This window comes from Apteryx mantelli, unplaced genomic scaffold, assembly GCF_036417845.1.
Source record: "Apteryx mantelli isolate bAptMan1 unplaced genomic scaffold, bAptMan1.hap1 HAP1_SCAFFOLD_63, whole genome shotgun sequence".
Classification (NCBI taxonomy): Eukaryota; Metazoa; Chordata; class Aves; order Apterygiformes; family Apterygidae; genus Apteryx; species Apteryx mantelli.
The window spans coordinates 903,195-926,828 of record NW_027118792.1 but is presented as its reverse complement, the minus strand read 5'-3'; positions in this window follow the sequence as shown (position 1 = coordinate 926,828).

Below are 23,634 nucleotides of genomic sequence, written 5' to 3'. Positions count from 1 at the left end.
TTCTTATTCATTTCCGCGATGTTTTTCATGACCTCTTTTGGGGAGATCATCTTATTGAATGCAGAATTTTCCGCCACACCAGCACTCCGGAAGACGCTCAAGCCAGCAAACGGTGATCTCTCTTCCCACTTCCTCCGAAACGCGTCATATAGCTCGCTCATTGGAAGGGGGCACTTCAGTGCCTCGACGTTATCCAAAATGATACCAGCGAGCTTCTTGCGATCTATCTCAAAGAGCCGCTGGTATCGGAGATACAACCCTCTTCTCACCGCCCTGTTCTTCATCCACCTTCTCTCCTCCCTCGCAGGTGCAGGTTTTGCTTGGTGCTTCCTTCATTGTTTCAGTTTTGCTACGGCAATCTGCCCCGCCAGCTGTGACAACCACTCTACTGCTGATGCTTCGATGACTCTCCGGGCGTCCTCGCCATCCTCCAAGATCCTCCTACGTGCGATCATATTGCTTGCCGGCAGGGACCCTGCTCGTACCTTCTCTGCCATGACCTTCCTATATTCCGTTCTTATCATTTCCTTCCTTTCCTTCTCCACCGGGGATTCCCCACCGCGCTCCATCGCAGCTCTTCTTGGCGTTGCCGCTGTCTTGGCAGCCGCTGCAGGCTGTCTTCTTTTATCACTGATCTGCTTTGCCGTTTTCGTGGGCAAATGCTCCCCGATCAGTTTATTGATGAAGCGCTCGTTCTTAAACCTTTCTTCCAACTCCAGCAGCAGAGCCGTCTCTTCCTCCGTCCAGCAGCTTCTGTGCATTCCTCGCAGGCTCTTTCCCTTCGGTCGAGCTGCTTCAGTCCTCTCCAGATTCCTAACTTGTGGGTGCATAAGTCGCTTATGCTGAGACATGCCGCTCTTGGTCTTAAATTGCCGGTCACATTCCCCACAGCGCCACATTCCAGGTTCCTCCGGGGCTTCCTCCTGACTGTGGATTTCTGGGGCTCCCTGGCACTTCGGAAAGCGGCAGGCAATACTATGATGTTTCACATTTGTCCTGCCACAACGGGAGCACTGAAAGAGGATTCGTTGCCGGCCATGGGCCCTCCTGAGATGATCAACTAGAGCCGCGACTTTCCCCATCCTGGTGCCACAGCAAGGACATGCTGGATGTTGATCGGGGATCTTCACGACTGGTGTTCCCACATCAGTCGTTCCCCCCACAGCACCAAGGATGGGACTCACTACCTCAATTGATAAAATTGCGGGGCCGGAGGGAGATCCTGCTTCCACGTCTACCACATCCTCCTCTGGTGCTTCTACAGCTCCAGTCATCGGAGGTGATCCAACGGGTTCCAAGACCTCATAAACCTCCGGCAGATCTTTGATGCAATCCCAGGGCGGATCGGGACAAGTCCCTTCCCACTTAGTAACTATGGCCCCATTATTGAACCATGGAACATTCCATGGAACCTTTTCCGAGTTGGGCTTGGTAGGCGGCCCGTCCGCCCGAGTCCAATTTGGTGAAGCGTCATCTGGGGACTAGATCCCATGTCCCAACTATCCTGGCTCAACCACAAGGGAGCCGGGCAAGAGCAAAATTCAACGGTACAGAAGACAGAGCAAGCCCCATGTCGTCTGTGTGAAGAATTTTACTGTTGCCTTCCGAAGAAGGACTTTGTATACACAAAGTCACAACATATATATATATATATATATATATATGCCAATTAAAAAAAATTTAAACATCCTTACCTTTACTCGTAAAGATGTGAAGGATATCCACAGAGGACAGGAGCGCCCTTTGTGAAAAGAGCCTCGCTGTCCTCTTCAGGCGGCTGGTGGAGAGTCCAAGGTCGGCGAGGAAACTCTCGTTGCCTTTATACCACTTCCCTCTAGCGCCAGTCGGGAATCCCAGAAACTCCACCTCTTCCACATTCGTCATCTCCTTCACTTGTTCTTCCAGATGTTGATACTTCCGGACCTTCTCTGCCGCAGCGTCACCTAGAGATGACAAACCACTTTCGTAGCGAATGGTTACATCCACTACTTTCGCCCGATTCTCCTTAACTACAACCAAATCCGGCTTAAAGAGTTCATTGTTGTTATCCCTGAGGTTCGGTTCCATATATACTAACCACCCCAGTCTCTTGGCCTCTTCAGCCAGCATTCCACATAAGATGCTATGCCTACAAATTCGAGCTTCCTGAACTGCCGGGCAGTATCCAATAATATGAGAAGAAGTTTCCCACTCTGCAGGACAATGCCTGCACCCCTTCGGAACCCCTTCTCCCAGCCCCTGCGCCAAATACTCCCTAGTGGGATAGACATTGGCCCGCAGCTGTATTGCTGTTAATAACTTCCTGTGGGGAATACCCCGGTAATGAACGAGCCAATCATTACTGATGTTATCATTCTCAAAGTTCTTTATACCGCGGCCTTGTGATCTTAGATTGGCCCAATTTTCTACTTCTCTTTTCCTCCACTTGCTAGGAACCGGATAGATGATCCTGGGTGATGACGTTTCCCATTCGGATGAAGCCTCGCCGCCTCCCAGTACAACTGGGATTGCCATCGGGAGTTCTTCTCCGATGGATGGAATCTTATCGGCCCTTCCTCCAGCGGCGATCCAGACCTTGTTATATTCCCTCTGGATCCCCTCTTTGAGAACAATAGTCCTCGTGATGTTATCGGAGGACTGGGCAACTCGGTGCAACCGGCGAGCCTGTGTATTTGGAATCTGGCTCACCAGCCGCGCAATTCCTAATCCGCCATCACTTGTGCTGGCATATAAGATGGCGTCACATGTACTGGGGGGTAAGTGAAGCCAGCTCTTCACTGCCGATCTAATGGCAAGGTCCAGGGCCTGGAGGTAGGAGGCATTCACACCAGCATGATCTGCTGCATACAGCACCCATGGGACTGCATACCTCTTCAAGATTTCTACCTTCTGCAGTGGCTTTAATGGGGCTGCCCCGATGTTCTTCACCCAGGTGTCAAGCTTTTCTTTCAGCTCCGGCTTCGAGAGTCCGACCCAAGGGTCTACTCCCAGGCCCAAATATTTCTCGGAGCTACCAGGCTCAATTAGATGGAGTTGAGCCCCTTCAATTTCCCACGGGTCACAGTTGTTGACAGTGTAAGAGTCTTTCGTGGGCCTTATCAAAAACCCATGGCATTTTCCAGCTTGCACCTTCAGCCCTGTAGCGTGACAAAACTCTTCCACCACCTGCAAACTCTTCTGCATGCCCTCCCACGAGTCACCCAGCAGGACCAGATCATCTGCGAACACCAATGATGATACCAAGCTGTTACCATATTTGAATCCTTCCTTGATCTCTTCCAACTTACATAGCATTGGATCTACTGCTAGGTGAACAACAATGGGGACATTGGATCTCCCTGCTTCACCCCGGTGAGGATCTTAACCTTCTCCGAGCAGGTCTCCCCAACCTCAAGCCTCGTCGCACAGTTGTTATATGAATCGGCGATGATGTCAATTATATGATCATCAACGCCCTTCTGTCGGAGGACCTCGAGGACGTGACGATGACTGAACGAATCAAAGGCTTTTGCCAGGTCCACGAAGACGACCGCCAGCGTCTTATGATCTCTCTTCGCGTGCCGTATAAGCACTTGCAGGAGCTTCAGGTTCTCCGCACAGCCTGGGGCTGAGAGAAACCCTCGTTGGCGGCTGTTAATCAGGCAGGCTCGCCGCGGTCGTGCTGTCAGGATCCGTGAGAACAGTCTTAAGATTACCGACCCGATGGTAATGGGCCGCCAATTATTAATGTCCTCGATCTTTTTCGGATCCGCGGATTTAGGTATTAAGATTGTTCTACATTCTTTGACCCCATCTGGGATCCTTCCAGCCAGCAGCCATAGGTTGAACAATTGAGCCAAGTGGCTCCCCTGAGGGTCCTTTTTAATAACATCCCTCAGGGAGAGGCCGTCTGGTCCGGGAGCGGAGTTCTTATTCATTTCCGCGATGTTTTTCATGACCTCTTTTGGGGAGATCATCTTATTGAATGCAGAATTTTCCGCCACACCAGCACTCCGGAAGACGCTCAAGCCAGCAAACGGTGATCTCTCTTCCCACTTCCTCCGAAACGCGTCATATAGCTCGCTCATTGGAAGGGGGCACTTCAGTGCCTCGACGTTATCCAAAATGATACCAGCGAGCTTCTTGCGATCTATCTCAAAGAGCCGCTGGTATCGGAGATACAACCCTCTTCTCACCGCCCTGTTCTTCATCCACCTTCTCTCCTCCCTCGCAGGTGCAGGTTTTGCTTGGTGCTTCCTTCATTGTTTCAGTTTTGCTACGGCAATCTGCCCCGCCAGCTGTGACAACCACTCTACTGCTGATGCTTCGATGACTCTCCGGGCGTCCTCGCCATCCTCCAAGATCCTCCTACGTGCGATCATATTGCTTGCCGGCAGGGACCCTGCTCGTACCTTCTCTGCCATGACCTTCCTATATTCCGTTCTTATCATTTCCTTCCTTTCCTTCTCCACCGGGGATTCCCCACCGCGCTCCATCGCAGCTCTTCTTGGCGTTGCCGCTGTCTTGGCAGCCGCTGCAGGCTGTCTTCTTTTATCACTGATCTGCTTTGCCGTTTTCGTGGGCAAATGCTCCCCGATCAGTTTATTGATGAAGCGCTCGTTCTTAAACCTTTCTTCCAACTCCAGCAGCAGAGCCGTCTCTTCCTCCGTCCAGCAGCTTCTGTGCATTCCTCGCAGGCTCTTTCCCTTCGGTCGAGCTGCTTCAGTCCTCTCCAGATTCCTAACTTGTGGGTGCATAAGTCGCTTATGCTGAGACATGCCGCTCTTGGTCTTAAATTGCCGGTCACATTCCCCACAGCGCCACATTCCAGGTTCCTCCGGGGCTTCCTCCTGACTGTGGATTTCTGGGGCTCCCTGGCACTTCGGAAAGCGGCAGGCAATACTATGATGTTTCACATTTGTCCTGCCACAACGGGAGCACTGAAAGAGGATTCGTTGCCGGCCATGGGCCCTCCTGAGATGATCAACTAGAGCCGCGACTTTCCCCATCCTGGTGCCACAGCAAGGACATGCTGGATGTTGATCGGGGATCTTCACGACTGGTGTTCCCACATCAGTCGTTCCCCCCACAGCACCAAGGATGGGACTCACTACCTCAATTGATAAAATTGCGGGGCCGGAGGGAGATCCTGCTTCCACGTCTACCACATCCTCCTCTGGTGCTTCTACAGCTCCAGTCATCGGAGGTGATCCAACGGGTTCCAAGACCTCATAAACCTCCGGCAGATCTTTGATGCAATCCCAGGGCGGATCGGGACAAGTCCCTTCCCACTTAGTAACTATGGCCCCATTATTGAACCATGGAACATTCCATGGAACCTTTTCCGAGTTGGGCTTGGTAGGCGGCCCGTCCGCCCGAGTCCAATTCGGTGAAGCGTCGTCTGGGGACTAGATCCCATGTCCCAACTATCCTGGCTCAACCACAAGGGAGCCGGGCAAGAGCAAAATTCAACGGTACAGAAGACAGAGCAAGCCCCATGTCGTCTGTGTGAAGAATTTTACTGTTGCCTTCCGAAGAAGGACTTTGTATACACAAAGTCACAACACATATATATATATATATATGCCAATTAAAAAAAATTTAAACATCCTTACCTTTACTCGTAAAGATGTGAAGGATATCCACAGAGGACAGGAGCGCCCTTTGTGAAAAGAGCCTCGCTGTCCTCTTCAGGCGGCTGGTGGAGAGTCCAAGGTCGGCGAGGAAACTCTCGTTGCCTTTATACCACTTCCCTCTAGCGCCAGTCGGGAATCCCAGAAACTCCACCTCTTCCACATTCGTCATCTCCTTCACTTGTTCTTCCAGATGTTGATACTTCCGGACCTTCTCTGCCGCAGCGTCACCTAGAGATGACAAACCACTTTCGTAGCGAATGGTTACATCCACTACTTTCGCCCGATTCTCCTTAACTACAACCAAATCCGGCTTAAAGAGTTCATTGTTGTTATCCCTGAGGTTCGGTTCCATATATACTAACCACCCCAGTCTCTTGGCCTCTTCAGCCAGCATTCCACATAAGATGCTATGCCTACAAATTCGAGCTTCCTGAACTGCCGGGCAGTATCCAATAATATGAGAAGAAGTTTCCCACTCCGCAGGACAATGCCTGCACCCCTTCGGAACCCCTTCTCCCAGCCCCTGCGCCAAATACTCCCTAGTGGGATAGACATTGGCCCGCAGCTGTATTGCTGTTAATAACTTCCTGTGGGGAATACCCCGGTAATGAACGAGCCAATCATTACTGATGTTATCATTCTCAAAGTTCTTTATACCGCGGCCTTGTGATCTTAGATTGGCCCAATTTTCTAATTCTCTTTTCCTCCACTTGCTAGGAACCGGATAGATGATCCTGGGTGATGACGTTTCCCATTCGGATGAAGCCTCGCCGCCTCCCAGTACAACTGGGATTGCCATCGGGAGTTCTTCTCCGATGGATGGAATCTTATTGGCCCTTCCTCCAGCGGCGATCCAGACCTTGTTATATTCCCTCTGGATCCCCTCTTTGAGAACAATAGTCCTCGTGATGTTATCGGAGGACTGGGCAACTCGGTGCAACCGGCGAGCCTGTATATTTGGAATCTGGCTCGCCAGCCGCGCAATTCCTAAGCCACCATCACTTGTGCTGGCATATAAGATGGCGTCACATGTGCTGGGAAGTAAGTGAAGCCAGCTCTTCACTGCCGATCTAATGGCAAGGTCCAGGGCCTGGAGGTAGGAGGCGTTTACTGCCGCATGATCTGCTGCATACAGCACCCGTGGGACTGCATACCTCTTCAAGATTTCTGCCTTCTGCAGTGGCTTTAATGGGGCTGCCCCGATGCTCTTCACCCAGGTGTCAAGCTTTTCTTTCAGCTCCGGCTTCGAGAGTCCGACCCAAGGGTCTACTCCCAGGCCCAAATATTTCTCGGAGCTACCGGGCTCAATTAGATGGAGTTGAGCCCCTTCAATTTCCCACGGGTCACAGTTGTTGACAGTATAAGAGTCTTTCGTGGGCCTTATCAAAAACCCATGGCATTTTCCAGCTTGCACCTTCAGCCCTGTAGCGTGACAAAACTCTTCCACCACCTGCAAACTCTTCTGCATGCCCTCCCACGAGTCACCCAGCAGGACCAGATCATCTGCGAACACCAATGATGATACCAAGCTGTCACCATATTTGAATCCTTCCTTGATCTCTTCCAACTTACATAGCAGTGGATCTACTGCTAGGTTGAACAACAATGGGGACATTGGATCTCCCTGCTTCACCCCGGTGAGGATCTTAACCTTCTCCGAGCAGGTCTCCCCAACCTCAAGCCTCGTCGCACAGTTGTTATATGAATCGGCGATGATGTCAATTATATGATCATCAACGCCCTTCTGTCAGAGGACCTCGAGGACGTGACGATGACTGACCGAATCAAAGGCTTTTGCCAGGTCCACGAAGACGACCGCCAGCGTCTTATGATCTCTCTTCGCGTGCCGTATAAGCACTTGCAGGAGCTTCAGGTTCTCCGCACAGCCTGGGGCTGAGATAAACCCTCGTTGGCGGCTGTTAATCGGGCAGGCTCGCCGCGGTCGTGCTGTCAGGATCCGTGAGAACAGTCTTAAGATTACCGGCCCGATGGTAATGGGCCGCCAATTATTGATGTCCTCGATCTTTTTCGGATCCGCGGATTTAGGTATTAAGATTGTTCTACATTCTTTGACCCCATCTGGGATCCTTCCAGCCAGCAGCCATAGGTTGAACAATTGAGCCAAGTGGCTCCCCTGAGGGTCCTTTTTAATAACATCCCTCAGGGAGAGGCCGTCTGGTCCGGGAGCGGAGTTCTTATTCATTTCCGCGATGTTTTTCATGACCTCTTTTGGGGAGATCATCTTATTGAATGCAGAATTTTCCGCCACACCAGCACTCCGGAAGACGCTCAAGCCAGCAAACGGTGATCTCTCTTCCCACTTCCTCCGAAACGCGTCATATAGCTCGCTCATTGGAAGGGGGCACTTCAGTGCCTCGACGTTATCCAAAATGATACCAGCGAGCTTCTTGCGATCTATCTCAAAGAGCCGCTGGTATCGGAGATACAACCCTCTTCTCACCGCCCTGTTCTTCATCCACCTTCTCTCCTCCCTCGCAGGTGCAGGTTTTGCTTGGTGCTTCCTTCATTGTTTCAGTTTTGCTACGGCAATCTGCCCCGCCAGCTGTGACAACCACTCTACTGCTGATGCTTCGATGACTCTCCGGGTGTCCTCGCCATCCTCCAAGATCCTCCTACGTGCGATCATATTGCTTGCCGGCAGGGACCCTGCTCGTACCTTCTCTGCCATGACCTTCCTATATTCCGTTCTTATCATTTCCTTCCTTTCCTTCTCCACCGGGGATTCCCCACCGCGCTCCATCGCAGCTCTTCTTGGCGTTGCCGCTGTCTTGGCAGCCGCTGCAGGCTGTCTTCTTTTATCACTGATCTGCTTTGCCGTTTTCGTGGGCAAATGCTCCCCGATCAGTTTATTGATGAAGCGCTCGTTCTTAAACCTTTCTTCCAACTCCAGCAGCAGAGCCGTCTCTTCCTCCGTCCAGCAGCTTCTGTGCATTCCTCGCAGGCTCTTTCCCTTCGGTCGAGCTGCTTCAGTCCTCTCCAGATTCCTAACTTGTGTGTGCATAAGCCGCTTATGCTGAGACATGCCGCTCTTGGTCTTAAATTGCCGGTCACATTCCCCACAGCGCCACATTCCAGGTTCCTCCGGGGCTTCCTCCTGACTGTGGATTTCTGGGGCTCCCTGGCACTTCGGAAAGCGGCAGGCAATACTATGATGTTTCACATTTGTCCTGCCACAACGGGAGCACTGAAAGAGGATTCGTTGCCGGCCATGGGCCCTCCTGAGATGATCAACTAGAGCCGCGACTTTCCCCATCCTGGTGCCACAGCAAGGACATGCTGGATGTTGATCGGGGATCTTCACGACTGGTGTTCCCACATCAGTCGTTCCCCCCACAGCACCAAGGATGGGACTCACTGCCTCAGGAATTATAATTGCAGGGCCAAAGGGAGATCCTGGTTCCACATCTACCACATCCTCCTCTGGTGCTTCTGCAGCTTTAGTCATCGGAGGTGATCCAATGGGTTCCAAGACCTCATAAACCACCAGCAGATATTTAATGCAATCCCAAGTCGGGTCGGGACAAGTCCCTTCCCAACCGGCCATGTCCGAATTATAAAATGTCAAATTTTGGGAAAGGTGGACCACCCCCTCAGATGTTACTCTCAAAGGGCAAGCCCTTACGATTTCTGGGAGAAATTCTCCCGTCTGGGTGGCCACCGAGACAAAGTTGACAACCCATGATCTTACCAGGCTGTGCAACATGACTGCGGGGGTTCGGGATATAGCCAGATGAACCAGCCCCCAAGTTCACCTGATATGCCTTATGTTAGCCCTCAGGCCAAGGGCTTTGGACTCACGGCTACTTTACTAGTCTGCGGTCAAATAAATTTAGGGTCACCTAGAATTACTATCAAGTGGTCGGTGAAGCCAGTTGATAGGGAGGAAGTAACTATAGCACCGAATAAACACTGGGGCAGAGGCCAACTCGGTTACCCACGAATGGGCATCCAGCGGGACCACGTGGAGGTGTGACCTCTGCAGCTAAGCCCAGTTAGTAACTATGGCCCCGTCTTAAGAGAGTCATAGTTACTCTCGCCATTTACCTGCGCTTCATTGAATGTCTTCCCTTTGACCTTCAGAGCATTGGGCAGAAATAACATCGCGTCAACACCTGCCGCGGACCTTCATGATGCTTTGTTTTAATTGAACAGTCGGATTCCCTTGCTCTGCACCCATTCTAAGTCGACTGCTAGGAGCCGGCTGAGGTGGGGCGCCAGCCCGGGGACCCCAGCTCCCCTCCTTGTCGCTGGCACCCGTGCATGCAGGCCAGAGCACCCCCAGCCCCTGCGGATGGGTGGAGGTGGGGGACGGCGGCAGCTGCTGGGTCTCGGGGAGGCATCCTTAACCCGGCATTCAGTTCATCCCACAGCGCCAGTTGTGCTTACCAAAAGGGGTCCACTAAGCACTCGCATTCCATGACCCGGCTCCATGCTAGCAAGACAGGCAACTTACCCGTTGAAAGTTTGAAAATAGGTTGAGATCATTTTGGCCCCAAGAACTCTAATTATTCGCTTTAGTAGGTAAAATGTCACCCGTGATTGCCAGCTCTCCTGAGGGAAACTGCGGAGGGAACCAGCTACTAGATGGTTCAATTAGTCTTTCGCCCCTCTGCCCAGGTTGGACGACTGATTTGCACATCAGGACCACTACGGACCTCCACCAGCGTTTCCTCTGGCTTTGTTCTGCCCAGGCATAGTTCACCATCTTTCAGGTCCTAGCACGGACATTCATGCTCCACCTCCCTGATGGAACAGGTGAGACAGGCTGGTGGTGCGCCCTTGGCTCTGCGGCACCAAGTAGGCTCTCTACACAGCACCAAGTATGGGACTCAGTACACTGGGAGAAGAAATTGTGGGCCCAGAGGGAGATCTCGGTCCCTTGTCTACCACATTCCCATCTTGTCGGATGGACAAGATGCCCTGCAGGCATAACATCTTGTGAGGGATGCTGGCTGAAGAGGCCAAAAGACTGGGGTGGGTGGTATATATCGAACCAAACCTCAGGGATAACAACGACAAACACTCCCAACCAGACTTGGTTGTGGTTAAAGGGCTCTGGGCGAAAGCAGTGGACGTGACTGTTCGCTATGAAAGTGGGTTGTCATCTGTAGGTGATGCAGCGGCAGAGAAAGTCTGAAAGTAGCAACATCTGGAGGGACAAGTGAAGGAAATGACAAAAGCTGGAGAGGTGGAGTTCTTGGGGTTCCCGACTGGCGCCCAAGGGAAGTGGTACAAAGGCAACGAGAGCTTCCTCGCCGACCTTGGACTCTCCAGTAGCCGCTTAAAGAGGACAGCAAGACCCTTCTCACAAAGGGCTCTCCTGTCCTCGTTGACATTCTCCACATCTTCACAAGTAAAGGTAAGGGTGTTTGAAATTTGTAATTGTCTTGAATATACTGTGACTTTGTTAACGCAAAGTCCTTCTTCAGAAGGCAACAGTAAAATTCTTCACGCAGACGACATGGGCTTGCTCAGTCTTCTGTACTGCTGAATTTGGCTTTTGCCCGGCTCCCTTGTGGTCAAGCCTGGATAGTTGGGACATGGAATCTGGTCCCCAGATGAGGCTTACTAAATTTGACTTGGGTGGACGGGCTGCCTACCAAGGCCAACCCGTAAAAGGTGCCACGGAATATTCCACGGTTCAATAATTAGCCAAACACCTTGTCATCTCATTAGTGACGTGCATGACTGCATGAACGAGATTCCCCCTGTCGCTACCTACTATCCAGCAAAACCACAGGCAAGGGACTGGGCTTGTCGGAATCAGCGGGAAAGGAAGAGCCTGTTGAGCTTGACTCTAGTCTGGCGCTGTGAAGAGACATGAGAGGTGCAGAATAAGTGGGAGGCCCTGTGCACGCATGACCCATGCCGCAGCCCGGCCGCCGGTGAAATACCACTACTCTGATCGTTTTTTCACTTCCCCAGTGAGGCAGGGGGGACAAGCCCCAAGGGGCTCTCGCTTCTGGTCCCAAGTGCTTGGCACACGGAAGACCAGTGCTAACAGCAGTCCCTAGGGGGTAGACATCTGCGTGCCCCAGGGCAGGCAGCCATCCTCTTCCCACAGGCTAGAGGAGGCTGTGCCAGGATGATGCTGTGCCAGCAGAATGGGGTGCCAAGAGCAGGTCATTTTCTGTGGCACAGCAAATGCCGCCAATTTGGCAGGAGAAAATGTTTTGCTGCTGCAAGAAGCTGTGGCAGTGAGGGAGTGTCTCCAAGGGAAAAGCGCAGGGGGTTCACAGGCAAGGGGTGTGTCCAAATGTTGGTTGTCCTCCTGGGGAGGGAGGGAGGCCCTTCATGCCTCAAGAGCAGGGGAAGTTGCAGGGCTTGGTGAGCACCACTGCCCATTTCTCTGCTCCCTTGAGAAGGTGCTGTCACTCCTCAAAGGCAGCTTTGATTGCCAGGACCTCCTTGTCCCCAGAATCCTCCTTGCCCTGAGCGGGAGGGAGTTGCTGAGAGAAGGCCCAAGGGTGAAGCTGCTGCTTCAGGGTAACCCTGTGGGAGATGGAGGCCTCGCTGGCTCTGTCTGAGGCAGCTGCTTCTCCAATAAAAGGCCAGCCGGGGTCTGGATGCACTAGCAATGGGGCTCCTGTCAATGCCCATTTCAGTTGCACAGAAGGTGCTTGTGCACCTTCTGGTGTCCACCAAAAGGAAGTTGTCTGTCAGAGGAGAGCTGTTCTGGGAGCCGCCGGAGGAACATGCTGCTTGCAGAACTGCCCATGGAAGGGAACAAATGCAAGAAGCACCTGCCTCCCTTGCACAGTAGTTGCCAGCTGAGGAGGGCATGGGGCAGTTATGGCAAAAGGCAGTCATCAAGCAATTCCTTCAGCACATCATTGACGACATGCTGGGAAGTAGCTGGCACACAGCGGAGGCTAACGGCATCCCCAGGCACTCTTGGTGGCCCTGTGTGGTGCAGAAGACCCTTCTGCATTTGTCCTGCTTCTGGATTTGGAGCAAAGCCTTTTCCTTCTTGCAGGTCCAGCTTTCTGCACTAGCAAGTGCCCTGTAGGCATTGAGGGAGCTCTGTGAAGAGAGACAGGGGGTGCTAGTTCTTGACTCTCCTGTCCTTCAGCCCCCTGTAATCTACACAGGGACATCCTTCCTTCTCCACCACCCCCACCTATCAGAAGAAGAAAAAGAGAAGCAGAAAGAAGTACAGCCCCTGCTCTCCCTCCTGTGAGGGCAGGGTTAGAAGGACAGGTGAAGCTGTGCTCCAGATGGTTCTCCTCAAGGGCTGTTACCTCAGGGCATGAGGAGATATAGATGCACCCAAAGGGCACTTCTTTCCCTGGCATGAGTTCCATAGGACCATCATAGAGGCAACGGGGTGGTAGGGTTTCTGCAGCCACCTTTCAGAAACTATGCACAGAGTCAGGGTACTCACCTAGGAGCATTGCCAGGGAGGTGCAGCAGAGGTCTGGTGTTGACAGCTGGGGGAGCCAAGGGTCCCACTGCACTCTCAGGCATACCATGAGGTGCCTGTCCACAGAGAGAGGCAGGTCTGAGAGCTGCCTCAGGCTCTGGGGAGGACCCTGCCTGGCCATTCTTCCCACCCAGCTGCCACAGCCAGCTTCCTCAATTCAAGCAAATAGTCAGCAGCTGAGTGATTCCCCTGCCAAAGTTCCAGCCAGGCAAGCTCAGCCACAGCTGCACACTGACAAGGCACAAAGAGGTCCTCAGGGCCTGGAGAATAAGGTCCTTGTGCTCCATAGAGGGGGACACCCAGTCTGAGGCCATGCTGAAGAGCCAGGGCTCTGAGGAAGCAGGGGGCATTAGGGTCACCTAACTGCTGAGTGCCCATCTCTTTGCTCAGTGCTGATGAAAGGATTGAGGGAGCAAGGGATGTTCTGGGCCCAGGGGAAGCCAGCACAGCTTGGAGGCCTGTGAGGTACCTGTGCCTGCTGAGCAGAGGGTCCTGGAGGGCTCCAGAGTGCCTGGGGAAGGCACTCTGCAGGAGCAGTGTGAGGCCAAGCCCCAAAGCATCTGCAGGGCCAGACCTGCTGGTGCTCAGCTGAGGGCTTGAGGCTGCCTGAGCTAACCATTAGGGAGCAGCAGAAGCAGGGCTCTACCTAAGGCAAGGAAAGGCAAGGCAGGAGCCAAGAAGGGGCAGGGTAGGGGGAGGAACACACACAGCAACCACAACCCAGGCCAGAGAGTGAGCTCACCACCTGGGCCAAGTCTCACAGCAGCACAGACAGGTGAGCAGAAGCAGGGTGGTGCCAAGAGATCCTCTTGAGAGTCCAGGGCTCATCAGGCAAGGCAGCATGACAGGCCCCTTCCACAGTCCATCAGGGAGTCCAAGCAGCACTTGAGGAACAGAGCTGGAGCACACAGCCCTAAAGACACAGCTCAGGCAGAGCCTGAAAGCCCCAAGTTGAGTATTACTGGAGCCCCTGGGCAGAGGGAGCAGGTGAGGCTGGTCAGAGCAATGAAGGCTTCCACTGAAGGCCTCTTAGTGCCCTCAGGGCCTTGGCTGTCTGCAGCTAATCCCTGGTTTGGGGAAAAGGCCTCGTGGAATCAGCAAGGAAAGCAGAGCAAGCCTGTTGAGCCTGAGTCTAGTTTGGCACTGCAGAGAGATGGAGGAGGCAGAGAGGAAGCAGGAGGCCCTGTGGAAATGCAGCCCATGCTGTGGCCAGGGCACCAGTGAAATACCAGTATTGTGATTTTTTTTGTTTGTTTTTGTTTTTCCCCAATGGCCCAGTGAGGTTGGGGACAAGCCCCCAGGGGTTCTGCCTTCTGCTGCCAAGTTGCCAGTGTGTGTTGGGCATGATGTGCTCTGAGGACAGTGTCAGGTGGGCAGTTTGAATGGGGTGGTAGAGGTGTCAGCCAGTAACATGGATGTGCTAAGGCAAGGTGAGGGAGGCCAGAAGCTTGCTTGTTCTTGCTCTTCAGTACAACTGTGGACCGTAAAAGTGAGGTCTCGTGATCCTTGTGACTTTGGGAGTTTTAGGCAGGAGGTGTGCTGGTGGTCTGGGTGTCCTGACCCTGCATTCCTCCAAGGCCCATCAGCCTACTGCCACCACTATTGGTATTGACAGCGATAGGGTAAGGGGGAGGAGGAGGGCCTTCCTGACATGAGGGGTGGTGCAGCTCCTTTTTTTTTTTTTCTTTTTTCATTTTGTGCCCAGTTTTGGAGCAAGCTGAACCAGTGGCTTGTTCTTAGCAAGGACACTGGCTTTGTGCCACCCCCATGCCATCCTGGGAGATGGTGGCAGCAGCAGGTTGCTGGGTCTGGCTCTGACATGTCTTTGCCCATGGGGCAGGCTGCTGTGAGAAATGCTCTCTCCCTCACCTGGTGTCACTCTCCCACCATGGTCCCAGTGGTTCCCTGGCAGCCATTTCTGCTGGTGCTGGGTGGCCCTTGGGAAGGCAGTCATCTGGGCAGGGGGTGGATGTGGTGCCCCTCTGAGAGGGGGAGACCTGGTGTCCCTGCAAGGTGCATGTAGTGCTGTTCTCCAGCGTCACCCTCACCTGCAGCCAGGTGGCTGTTTCCCATTGTCCTGGTGGGTGGGCGGGAGCAGGGTCAATGCTGTCTCTGTGTCACACTGAACTGCACTATGCTGTGCCCTGGAGCTCCCAACCTCAGAGTTCTCATGTGCCGGGCTGGTGTGCCCGTTCCCTGTATGGCAGGGCAAGGAGGCGAGGGAAGGCATGGGCTCCCAGTTGCTGTTTTTTATTTTGCCTTCCCTTAAGTGACACCACCCGCCTCCCCCTGCCCCTGACCTTGGCAATAAGCAGGCCTCGCAGTGAGCTTGGTCTGTGGGGCATGTTGTGTGGCAGCAGGATGTGGGCTGGGGCTGGCAGGGGGTTGCAGGGCGCAGATGTCAGCTGAAACAGGTGATGCATGCAAAATCTGCTTCCCTGAGTGCCCAGAAAAAGCTTGCAAATCCTGGCAGGATGGCCGCACTGCGGGCACTGTGTGCCTGCGTAGTGCTGGGGGGAGATGCAGTGGGGGTGCCGGTCAGCCTGCAGTCAGGGATTCGTCCTCTGTCCACAGCAACATGCTGGCCACAAAATTTAGGAACAGCTAGGGCCAGGGAGAGAAGGGAACGCAAGCAAGCAAGCAGGTGACGATGAATGGGTGGTGGGGAGGCACATGGGGTGGTGGGATGGACAACATATTAAAAAAAAAAATCCAAATGGTGAGTGCAATAGCACAGATTCATAAACGAGCACTTTCTCTTGCTGTGGGGAAGTCCTTGAATAAAATATTAAGTCACATGCACAATCAGGCAGATGTAGCCAGTCTTTAACTGCTGCTCTTCTGCTTAAATTGAAATTATGGAGACAGGAGGATTTTATATCCGCATGGGCAGTGAGATGAAATGATAGGCAATTTTTTATCAGCATGGTTATAGAGAGAAATGTTTCTTGGGAATGCGTAGCCATTCAAGATAACAACTCCCTGCATTGGTCTCAGCAGCAGCCTTCTGACACTGAGCAGCTGAGGCTCAGGTTTCTCTTGCAGCTCTGCTTGGGACAATGCAGTGGAGGGGTTGACACCAAGAGCCAGATACTTTCCAGAGTTGCCCGGTTCAGGCATATTCACATCTGGACTAAACAGCACGCATGGCTTACAGCTGTTGGTCACACAAGACCCCTGAGCAGGTTTAGTAAAACACCCTGTGGTACTTGCCCTCCTGAGTCTTAAGCTGTGAGGGAGCAGCCAGGGCCAGCCACTGCCAAAGGGATGGGGAGCCAGTAGTGTAGGGGCATGACTCAGCTCACATGGCAGGGGCCTTGGCCATCCGGGGCCCAGGTGAGGCTGCTCAGGGCCATTCAGGCTTATTAGTGCCCTCAGGGCTCTGACATAAGTCCCATGAACCCACAGAGGATTTCTCCTAATGCAATGCTTTTCTGCATACCTTTGCAAGAATCACTCAGCAGAATCAAGGTGTCAGCAAAGTCAAATTTGGATTTTGTTACCACAGTGCCAGAAGTGATGCCTTCTTCCTTGAACTCAGGCTCTAGCTTGTCTGCAGAGTAGGTAGGGACAGCAGGAGTCTTGTTCATTCCTTCATGCATGCCACTAATTAGATGACCAGGCAGGTAGCTATTTCCTGAAGCAAGTTTGTGCCTATGGGCGCAGGAGCTCCATTGAAGCTCAGGCCTGGATCTTCAGGCCCTTTCTGAATGCTGTTGTAGGAGTATGTGTGTGCAGCTCCATCACAGCCACAGCTCTGCCTGGCCGTGCACTTTGCTGATGTGGCCCCTGGCCCGTGGCCTTTCTTTCCATCTTGACTTCAGACCTGCTTTGTCAATATGGACTTGCCTGACAGTTACTGGGTCTGATCCTTCCTTGACTTGCTGGCTAGGCCTCAGCTCTGCCTAGTCACCATGGACTTGCCTGATGACTTGGACTCTTGCTTGAACCTGGCTACCACCTCTGGGCCTGCCCGGCAAAACTTTCTTGGGTGCTGCTGGCCTGGGCCCTGGCTGGCTGGAGAGGCTCCTGTGCTGCCAGGCATGTTATGAACCTTGGTTCCCAGCTCCCAAGTCCTTAGGGAGTAACTGGCCCTCGCTGCTCCCTGACAGTTCCCTTGGGCCATCTCAAGCCCTGGACAGAGCACCATGGGGCCTGGCCTGCAGCTGTGCAGGGCCTAGCCTCTGCTTTTCCTCCTGTGTGGCTAGCCTTGCCAATGGCTCTGACGTCCCCACTGTGCTGACCCCCTGCTCAGCCTGAGGCACCTGAGCGATCCCCACCCCACGCGCAACCAGTGCTGTCCATCCCTTTGTGGCTCCCTGGAGGCAGCTTGGAGCCTTCCCTGCTGAGCCTGCCAGGCCCTGTGGGGCTCTGTGGGGCTGGCTCGGACCCTTTCCCCAAAGCCTGCCCAGCCGTGTGGGGCTCCCTGGAGCCAGCTTGGACCCTTTCCCCAGAGCCCATGTGGCTCTTGCGGGGCTCCCCAGGAATGCCTCAGACCTTTCCTCCCCAAGCCTGCCCAGTCTCTGGGGCACCTCGTAGGCAGCTGGAACCTGCCCAGGCTGCCACAAGTCTCTGACGCTGTGTGCCTTTCCCACTTCCCCATCCCTGTTTGTGGTCTGTGTGCCATGAAATATAACTACGCACAGCAATTCAATCCCTCTACAGCAAGCCCCTGAACCCAGATCTATGCAAGGTTGAGGACACGCATGGCTGGGAGGGGAGGCTTCTGTTAGGGCCCTGGGTGCATTAATTGGCCTTAATGCTGCTGCTATGCAGAGGGAACTTGACAGGCTGCAGAAATGGGCTGGTGGGCACCTCACTAGTTTCAGCCAAGGCAGCTGCAAATTCCTGCCTCAGGAATTTGGAATCCTTCCCTGGAGCAGGACTGGCTAGGGCCAAGTGCCTAGAATGCAGTTTTGCTAGGAAGGAGCTGGGCTTCCAGGTGGATAAGCAGTGGAAGAAGTGTCAAGTCCAGAATCCCATCAGGGAATGGAGGGATTTTCTGCTCCACCAGTCAGGAGCTATAAAAGATGTGGGAAGAGGCAGGGCTGGAGACAAGACTATGACATATGTCCAAGGTCCATCCAGGTTGGAGACACACAGCTGCAATGGAGGTGCCATTCTGGGAGCCTGGGATCTGGCAGAGATGGCTCAGCCCTGGAGGTCCCTCTGTGGAGCCTGTTCCCAAGGGAGAAATGGCCTCAGTTGTCCCTGGGGCGGGGGGTGGGGGGGTGATCCATGGGAGAGATCCCTCAGGAGAGGGCAGGGTTGGTCAATGGCTCTGGCAGAAGCTTCCTGCAGAGGGCATGAGTCGGTCCCACAGTGTTGGGGGCTATCATGGTGTGGGGCAGCCCTGGGGCAAACACTGCCAGCTGCCCTAGAAAGGCTGGCAGTGAGAGCAGCACCAGAAAGCCTTCCCCAACGAGCCTGTGTGCAATCAGCCATCTACCAGCCTTTGTCCTAATGTCGCTTGCCCTAAAGAGCTTCCCAGGACACATGGCACCTGGAGAGCTGGTTCCTGCTCTGTGCAGAAGAGTTGCCCTTTTGAAGTGGAGCAGCGAGGAGCATCATGGCTCCCACCTGCATCCAGGCCCTAAGTCAGCTGAGTCCCGCTGCTCTGAACACAGCCACACAGCCATGCTGTGCAGGCCCCACATGGGGCAGGGTTCATTCAAGGGTGGGAGAAACACCCCCTCGCCCTCGGGGCAGTCTCCACAGTTCCAAAAATGAGCCCATCAGGAGGATGGAGTTGGCCACGTACCAAATGTCCTCCCCACAGCACTAGGCTATACAGCCAGCACTGGCAATAGCTGATGCGAGAGGCTGGGTCTGTGCCAAAAGGCCTGGGGCAGTTTTCCTGGTGTGCTTGTGCAACAAGAACATAGAACGGCCTCCTCTCTTCTGGCCCTTCATGTGTTTTCACAAGGCCTGAGCCTGCCCCAGCAGCACACTGGTGTGTGCCCCCAGCCTGCCTCTTCACACAAGTGTGTTGAAGCCTGTGGTTTTCCTCTCCAAGGCACCTTCCAGACCAGTTCAGCCTCCTCGCCATCTCTCTTCACCTCTGTGCCCTTTTTGTAGCCCAGCAGAGCAGGGGAGAGGGGGTGAAAACCTCTCCACCCGCCTCAGGGCTGGAGGCCAGCAATGGCACAGGGAAACAGAGGCCAGTGACTCCCTTTCTCCCCTCTTCTCCTGTCCAGGACATTCACGATCCCCAAGACTGCCTGTGGCATCTCCATGCCAGCCCTGCTCCTCTGCGCAACACAAGAGCCCTGGTCCTGAGGCTCTTCAGGCAATTGCTGCTGCTCCAGTGAGAGAGCAGCCTTCCCCAAGCTGGTGCATGCAGAAATGGGATTCTCGTTCTCATTTCCTCCTGTCCCATGCACCACCGCCCCCTTCTTCCCCTCCAGGCACCTCCTTGCTCCCCCGAGAGCCTTTCCCCAGGTGAGGGTGTCCATGCTGGCCTGGCCAGCCCTTCCAGGACCCCCTGCCTGTGCTCCCTGCAGGACACGGTGCAGGCACTGCTACCTAGCAGAGAGCGCCTCGTGGTGCCATGAGGCCATGAGGTAAGTCCACAGTGGCCATGCTTGTCAGAGCAGAAAACAGACCCCAAAGGATGGTTATCATGCCACTGGCAGTCCCTGCCTCCCATTTGACGTGGCTGTGGAAGGTGCTCAGGCAGCATTTCCAAGGGCCCAAGATGTGTTAAGGGGCTGCACTGGATCCAGCCTACGGCATTTCAAAGAGGGTGCCATGGATGGCTCTCCAGGCTCCCTTCGCTGAGCCTGTGGGCTCTCCACTGCCTCTCCTGGCATTGCAGAGCCCTCCTTTACCTATGCATGTCTTGATTTTGCTCTGTACTGCTCAGTGACTCTACCTTGGATGGTCTCTTGTGTTGGGAGGCTCCACACCCTGCCCACACCCACCATATGATGTTCCCAGAAATGCTCTGAGCTCCGCAGGCAGCTCAGTTCCCCTCCAAGAGGACGGTCAACTGCCACCAGCCCAACCACATGTGGTACAGCCTCGGGAGGCAATTCTGGGATCCTTCACCATCTCCTCTGCCACAGGAACCAACAAGAAAGCCATGAATCTGATCCTCATTCCCTAACAGGATACCACTGCTTGCCAACATTTGTGACTCCAGCTTTGGAAGAAGAGTCCAATGTTGAGGCACTGAACTGAGGAGATTGCTTTTTATTGCAGAACTGCCATTCAAGAGGTCAGCTCTGTCCCAGATCACGAAAACCTTCATGGCCTCATTTATGAACAATTTCCGATGAGCAGCAACATGCTGAAAAAGAAGGGACCTCCCTGTCAATAACAAAGTCATGTCCCTCAAACCTGCCTCTGCCTCCACCCCCCTCAGGCTTTCTGCCCTTCTGCATTGCCCACAGCTCTTAAGTTGAGGACGTCAGGTTCCTCTGCCTGCGGGGTGGCAAATGCTGTTGAACTAGGCTTACGACATGGGTGGACGCTTAGGGGCTGTGAGGGAGCCGCTTTGGCCTTAGGCTTCAGCCACCAGTACAGAGTTTGGGCTTTGCAATGAGAGGGATGAAGGAAAGCTTTTGGATGCTAGTTGAGTGTTTGGGCCTGGGGTTTGCGGTCAGGGTTTGGGGTAGGGGCTAGAGTTTGGGCAGAGGGCTTTGGGTTTGACTGGGAGTAAGGGCTCGAGCCCCATCCAGTGCTTCAAGGCAAGTGATGAGGGCTGGGCATTAGCTTCAGGTGCAGGTTAAGAGTAAGGAGAAGGGCGCAGAGACTGAGGCTTCAGCACAGCAGTTTGGGTCTGGCCTTGGCGAATACAGGAGGGGAAGGAGGCAAGGTAGCAGGGTAGGGCTTCAGGTTAGGGGTAGGGGCTTAGGCTTGGGGTAGGGGCCTCCCACAGGGGTTCTCCCAGTGCCTGTGCCAGCTGCAGCACCGGTAAGTCAAGGGCCCTTACCTCCCCAGAACATGTTGTCTCTGCTGGCTGACATCGGTGAGCCCTTCCTGTCCTCACGTGGCTGCCTCCAGCTCCTGCATGCTCCGCTGAGGGAACACACAGCACCTCCACATCAGCACCCAAGTGCTCTCCCAACAACCTGCCTCTGCCTCCACCTTCCCACAACCTCTCGGCCCTCCTCGAATGACCCTGACCTTCCCCTGAGCACCTCACATGCCCACCTGATGCTCCTCACCAAGCAGATTCCTGCAGCACAAGTGACCTCACAACTCACAGACCAGCCCTCACACCTTCACCTGCACCTCCCTCTTGCCTGCCTCTCCTCTCAGCTCCATGCGCTTTCACTCCAACACCCCACAGGCCATGCCCTTCCAAAAAAAGTGTAGAAAGTGATGTCTTTTGTATGATAACTTAATCTTGGAAGAAAGCCCTTTTTTATGTTACTTTGTGAGGCAAGAGAGTTCAAACTCAGGCTGATAAGCATGGCCTGCAGGTTACAAAGTGAGGTACCAGGACTATCTGCACAGAAAGAGGTTAGAAGCTGATTTGTCACAATGAAATTCATCTATTGCTGATAAAGCTGCAAAAACCAGCAGCTGACCCTGGAAAGTGCAGCTGCTTTTGCTCTAGCTTTTATTTCTCCTCTGTGGCTACATTTCTCCCAATTAGCTTGCGGAGTGCCCACCTCAGGTACTCATTTCCCAGGATGTAGATTATGGGATTTAGCAGGAGGTGACGGCTGTGTTAAGAAGACTGATATCACAGTGTCCTCAGTGAAGCTGGTGCAAGGGCAGGAGTAAATGAAGATGCAGTATCCCAGGAAGAGCATTACAACCATGAGCCCGATGGCAGAAGCACTGAGGGCCTTGTGCATACCTTTGCACAGATGTTTCTTTAGCAAGGCTAGGAGGATGCCATAAGAGGCCAGTGGGACCATGAAGCAAGCCTAGATGAGCCCAGAGCTGGAGATTTTCAGCATCTCAATAATGTAGGCATTCGTGCAAGCCGCCTTGGTCACTGGCAGCACATCACAGACCAAGCTGTCAAATTCTGTGAAGTAGGGCAGCTTGATCATAATTCCAGTCAGGCCACAGGGGATCCCTGTCCCCACGCACACAGCCCCAGCCAGCTGTAGGCGTACTCTCGCATGAGTGTGAGATGCTAGTGCATGGGGTTGCAGATGGCCCTGCAGCAGTCATAGGCCGTTAGAGCGAGGAGGCAGATCTCTGTACAGACAGAGATGAAGGAAGAACATTTGGGCCACACATCCTTCCAAAGAGATGATCTTCTCTGCACAGAAGAGGTCACCCAACATTTCAGGCTCTGTAACAGACGAATGGTGAATCTGGGGGAAAAAAGGGTTGCTGAGGAAGAGGCATGTGGCTATGAGAAAGTATCAGTCATGGCCAACGGACAGTATTACAAGGAGGTTGCCAGGCAGAGTCATGAGGTGGAGGGGCAGAAACACCACAGAGAGGATCATTTGTGCCTCTAAGCTGGAGGGCAGTCCCCAACGGATGAACTCTCTCACTGTGGTCTTGTTCAGTGTCACTTCTGCCATGCTCCTGGTCATGACAGAGGGAAGGAAATTTTTCACAGAAACATCTTTTTCTTTCTTCTTTTTTTCTTTTTCCAGGGGGTGGGGTGAGGGTGTTAGTACTTGAGATCTATTTTGATCCTCCCATATTGCTACCAGAAATTAGAAAATAAAGGGATGGAGAGACCTGCTGAGTGGGATTTATGCCTCCCAATTTATACCTCACTATAGACTCACTAACTGTGAAAAGACACTGAGATCATTAGCTGAAGTAACCAGCACATTTATATTGGCTCTTAAAGCCCAGCCTTTTTACTTTCCTTTACCCTGGACACGCTGAGTCCTTCTTGGAACCCTGCTACATTTTTGGTCGTAGAGCTGTCTTGTGTTAGTGAACTACATAACTCTATAGCAAAGGTTATTAATTCGGGAGCAAGGTTTAGTTGTCAGTGTTGTTTTGTAGCCTACTACATAAGAAACCCTTACTCTTTTCCACATAAAAGCCCGAAGTTATAAAATAAAGAGTTACATTTCTTATAGCAAGCTTTCCTTTTTGATAGGACATACCTGCTAGTAAGACTTAAGGAAATCAATCTAGTTATTTTCATTTATTTATTCATTCATTTATTTATTTATTTACCAAGAAAAAAAGTATAGGAATAGGTTGATCAAAGCCTCTAATTGCCTTCAGGGAGACCAGGAGGCTTTTTGATGTAGCAAAGTTATTTAACTGGTCAGTGAGGCAGCAGTGGTTACAGAGTATTTTCAATAGACTAATTGTCAGCTGCAGTAGTTTACAAAAGGCAGTGATGGGTAATCCATCACTGAGAAATGGCACAAGAACATTATTATTATTATTATTATTATTATTATAAATAATAATAAAGGAACCCAAATGACAGGACTTAATATTCTTCTTGAAAAACCTGCTTGATTTGCAATACAAGTTGAATTCAGCCCTGTCTTCACTAGAAGATCAAAGTAGGTGATACATGTATAGTGAAGCCAGCTAAGAGTCAGTATTCTATTAATAAAGTGGGATATTTGCAATCTTGTTGGTGGTGTTAGGCTGAATTACATTGGGCTAACAGGCGGAATAGTA